The following is a 5155-nucleotide window of genomic DNA, read 5'->3' on the forward strand; positions in this document are numbered from 1 at the left end:
GCCATGGCTCCCTCAGACCCGACAGCCCTCCTTTATCTTCAGCCTCAGCTGCAGGGTCATCAACAGAATGGGGCCTAAAGCCCTTAGAAACCCTCTCAACATCCCATGCTGAAAAAATACAGGCCCCTTTGAAGGCGTCTCCGAAGTACCTACCTCAGGCAGCGCTCGCCCAGGGCCCTTGCACTCGTGCCAGCCAATTCCCTTTCCATTACCCAAACGAGGCCCGTGGGACAGAGCCGCAATTGATAAAGGGCTTATAATCGGCTCTTGGCACGAAGCTAAGCACAAATCTGAAGTTAGACATGTCTAGGACAAAACAACGCTTCTCCTTGTCTGTATTGATGATTAGTAATGAACTGGAAACAAGGTGTTGACTGAAGGTGAAGCCGGTCCGTTCGTTGCCTTTCAAAGACAGTAAAACGACGTGTGTCTGATAATGCAGGGAGTGGGTTGCCTTTGGAAGTGGTGAGGAGAAGAGGCCGTGCCGCGATGGCTCTGATAGTCTAACACTCATGCCGGTGTCGGCACTAGAGGTTGAGGTTTAGTGCCTTTTTCTGGACTGAAAAACTAGGTTCGGTTTTGCAAATGAGACAAAGAAATCAAAATACACATATGCCCCCAGCTGAACCCCAGGACCCTGCAAACTCACTTTTCCTAGTGAAACTGGCTGTTTCACTGGGTAAAGGGAAACTTCAGGGGGGGAAAAAGCTAGTCTCCAAGTTCACAGCAGTAATCCCGTTGATTGCAATGAGGAGAAGTCAAGGCCTGATTCTGCAGTCACATATTTGCTGAGCAGAGGCTTCAGCACGCTGGGGTGAGGTCTCAGTGCAGTGGGTTTATTACTTTGTCAAAAATAACTCATAACATCTTAATGCGAAGCGGGACAAACTTATCTGTCATGGGTACATAAAGAATTAAAGTTTAATGATACTTGCCAAGATAAAAATAACAAAGTCCATTTGTAATGCAGGCACTCCTTTTTCTAGCTGATGTTTTTATCTCTTTTTGTTTCTCAAATTCCCCAAACCAGCCATTCTCGGTAAATGTCCAAACCACTGTGGTTTTATTATATTTACAAATACATAAATTATCAAATGCATAGGCAAAAAAGTTGTCCTTTATAATGATGCTAGAGAGAAAGGAATAATTTTGCAAGAAGTTACCTTTACAAAGCAGGACATATTCTTTTCAGACATAGTCAACTAAAACCCAGAAAAATGATGGTACAGGTAATCTTCTACCGGTAACAGACTTCAGTTTTGGCTATGTGCTTCCCATGTGACACTTCCAACCTCTGATGCTGACCTCCTTCATTGCTGTTGGAGTATTTTAAGAGCATTTGTTTGAGGGAGGGAATAAAACCAAAACAGTATTTTTTACACAGGTGTTCGAAAATTTTAATAATCGTATGTAAACTATCAGGAGCTTTTATCATATATCAGACTAACAGGGCATAGCGATAGGTTTCATTCATACGGCCTCTTTCATCCCTGCAGCTCCCAAGGGACCTTATCAAAGTAACCAAGTCGTAAGCACTTTTTCTTTGGAAGAATTCTTCCTGCCACCATTGTGTTGCAGAGCTGCCTGAACACAGCAATGCAGCTGTTTCACAGCGCGCCGCCCCGGGAGGATGGGAAGAGTGCCACAGCCTGTTAGAAATACCGGGAGGATTTAGACAGGCGATCGAGTCTTCCAACCTGGAAGTCTGCCAGGACATCAGGCTTAAATTCTCAACTCGTGTAAAAATTGCTGGGTAATCTTCAGCTCCTGCAGAGGACCAGCAATGTAAAAATGCCTATAATTTTTATTATCAAATAATTACAGACTACCTGCTGGGCAAAGCACGTGGAGGGAGACAAATGATTGCAAATAGCCTGTAATTCCAGCAGACCTATGTAGCCTGATTTATGCATTCAAAGTGAATATAAGTTGTTCCTATTCTGATTCAGGAGCACTTTACTCACGGTGCCGTAAATACTAACACAGCTGCAGGGTACCTGGGAACCAGACCAAGGTGTTTTTACATTAGCTATGCTTCACTTGCCCGGCACCTTGTGTAATATTCATTCCTGTGCAAAACAGGTATAGAATATTTGAACTCAGAATCATGCACTCTTGTCAGCAATGCAGGGCAATGAGTTGCCTAGCCCCTGAAGGCCAAATATTTTCTCTTCCCCTTGCCAGACTAGCAAGGAGAGGCAACCACACATGAAGGCAGCAGGCCAGGAAACCAAAGATTAATAAGCCAACAGCTCTGAAAATACTGTTTGTCTGAAGAAAGGGATCCTCTGAGTAGATACTCGGGTCCCCAAAAAGCCATGTCCATAAGCCATAGCAACTCTGCTTCTGAAGCTCAGTCTCAGTCTCTCAGTCTCTCTTGGTATTACCTCTCTCAGAGGTAATACCAAGGGATATAATGTTTGCAGAGCTGAAAATACCGGGTGACCTGAAAGTGCTGAGTATGTGCATTTACAACTAATGTTTACCCTGTAGAACCGCTTGCACTCTACTTCAGTTTCAGGGGTGTATTTTATGGGGCTATGGGAATTAGTATGCCCTAACAGCTTTCTAGGATAGCCTATATGTTTAGGCACAAGACTACTGCAAAAATGTTAGTGAAAGTACAATATTAAAAAAGATCTTTCTTAACATTCAGACTCTGTTTTCATCCAGGTAATTTCAACTGCTATGGATGGTTGCCCGTAAAATGTTGTTCTGCATCAGGATAGAGTTTAAAGGCACAGCCAACAGTTGTGTTCACATTCTCAGTGCCTGTGAATGACTTCCAATCTATGGCTTCTTTTGTCAAGTCTCAGTCAAGAACAGATGGAATTGAAGAATAAATCCCTGTTTTGGGGGGCTTGCGGGAGAAGAGGTAGGCGTCCCTCGTGGCAAGAACTTCATTGAATCTCACTGGGAAACTCTGGAGGGAGCTATATACATTTAACACTCTTTGACTCACCAACAGATGGACCATGATGCAGAGTTGGCAGGTGGGGACAGAAAAAAGATATAAAAAAGCTATAAAAAATAAACAAACCTGGAAAGGATTCTTGAATTTCTCAGAAAAAAAAAAAAAAATAAGGTGCAGATTCTATTTCTTTCACTCTTAAATAAAAACAGTTAATATGTGCAGAGGATTCTTCATCAGAAATACAACGTACAGAGCCTTTATTCATTAACTCTTACAACATGGCCAAAGGAAGATAACATTATCTTCCCCACAGGGCCACCAGGGCCAGGGATGATATGTTTTGCTCAAACAAGTAAATGGTGTCATCAGTGCCTGTCTCGGGACATCTCCCAGCTATAACGTGCAGTAGCAAGTACCCTGTTTCTCTCAATTCAGCGCAGAACAATACTTCCCTGCTGTGCGATGTACTGTGTTATTGCCACACTCTTCACCATTAGTAAAGAAAACAGCATTGCCCTCCTTGATTACTTCTCATTTCTTACGCCAACCTGATCTCAAGCAGGTAATTTCCTCTTGCTTTTTCATGATCGGCGACAGCTTATTTGGACTCTGCCATTTGAGGCTGCTGGTGGATAGAGACAGAGATTGCTGGCGTTTTGGTTGTCTTTATCAGCCGCCTGAGATGAGCACCTTCTGACAGTGGAGCAGTGAAGGAAATATCATCTTCCTTTGGCCTGTTACTTGCGCTATTCACTGAGAAGTAGGATTTAAAAAAAATATTGCAAAGTCATATGGTGCATACCTGGTGCACTTTACAGAGTAACAATAGGAAAATGTGAATAAACCTTCCAGGGTACCTGGCTCAGTGTATGTATTTATATGCTAAAAAGCACTGGAGTATTATTTACATGCTTAGCTGGGGTTTGTCCTTTCTAGAGAAGTCTGGACTGCTACCTGTTATACTTGGCTCATGATAATTTAAATAAGAATTTATAGACCCTAAACCATCTGCAAAATGTCCCAGTTCTTCAAGGCCAATGTAAATGCAATGAGGGGGGGAAACCACAGAAAGAAAAGGTTAACAAGGTTTCTCCTTGCCTCCCCCTTGGCACATTTTATAATTAACTTTATAACGTCTGAGAGCAAAGGTTTGAAGCAGATAAAGCTCCCACATCCTTGGAGATAATCGCAGCAGTTTGTGTAGCACATTACACCAGAAGCAACTTTGGTTTCATTCCACTGCAAGTTGTTGAGAATATGTGCACTGCAGGGCACTGTGGAGTGCTGGCTTCACATCTCAACATGAAAGCAGCTTGCTGTGATTTATATCATCATGCTAATCAGGAATGTGCATTAATTCAAGGTCCCTTTTGGGGCTAGAGGAAGAAGAAAGAATCAAAAATGAGCCAGCTTTCTATCTTGTGCAAGGTGCCACTGTTTTCCAAAGTGTGAAGGAATTAAGTGTGTCATTAGTTTTTACAGACACTTCAAAAGGCAGCTAGAGGAGAGATCTCGCTGCATGCTGCAGTGAGAGCCACAGGCGACAGAACCGTCTTCTGCCCCTGGACTCTATCAGCATTAAGGAAATTTAAAATTTAAATAGATCTTGAAACTCTAGCCCACGTTTCTCTTATGAATGACAGATCCTTCCTGCCCTCAGTCCACCACATTTCTCCAAGCCTGAAAACTGACGCTTCCTTCTTAACAGCAAAAAGTGGGAAAGACGTTTGTGGTCTGGTGGTTACACCATGGGGTTGGAAAGCAGAAGAAGTGTTGTTTCACATCTGGGCCAAGTTTCTTGTTCACCATGGACTTGATCCTGCCAGATACTGAGCACCCATTGATTTTTCAAGGCCAAGCCCTCACACAATTCATGTTAGTCCAAGTTCTTGCTCCAAAGCAAAAACTGGGCCTGTATTCAAAAAGATTGGTGCTGATTCTGTGGTTATGCTGCTTCCTTCACAATCCCAGCAGCCCAGCATTAATTTCCATTCTCCCTTCTAGTGGCGTGAGAGCTGGGACAGTCATACTCCAACACTTGACACCTCCAAAGCCCTGATTCCTCATTAAAATTTCATTTTACTCCTCTCTAGGGTTTAGCTTTTTCAGATTAGTGGGAGGTCCTGTTCTCTTCTGTTTCTGCCCATGCCCAGGAAGGGAGAAGAATAACAATCTGGAAAGAAATTGCTTTTATTCTTATGAATTACAAAATCACCACTAGCTCTGACTTCCGCTAGAGGA

The sequence above is a fragment of the Aptenodytes forsteri genome, unplaced genomic scaffold (assembly GCF_000699145.1).
Source record: "Aptenodytes forsteri isolate BGI_AS27 unplaced genomic scaffold, ASM69914v1 Scaffold112, whole genome shotgun sequence".
NCBI lineage: Eukaryota > Metazoa > Chordata > Aves > Sphenisciformes > Spheniscidae > Aptenodytes > Aptenodytes forsteri.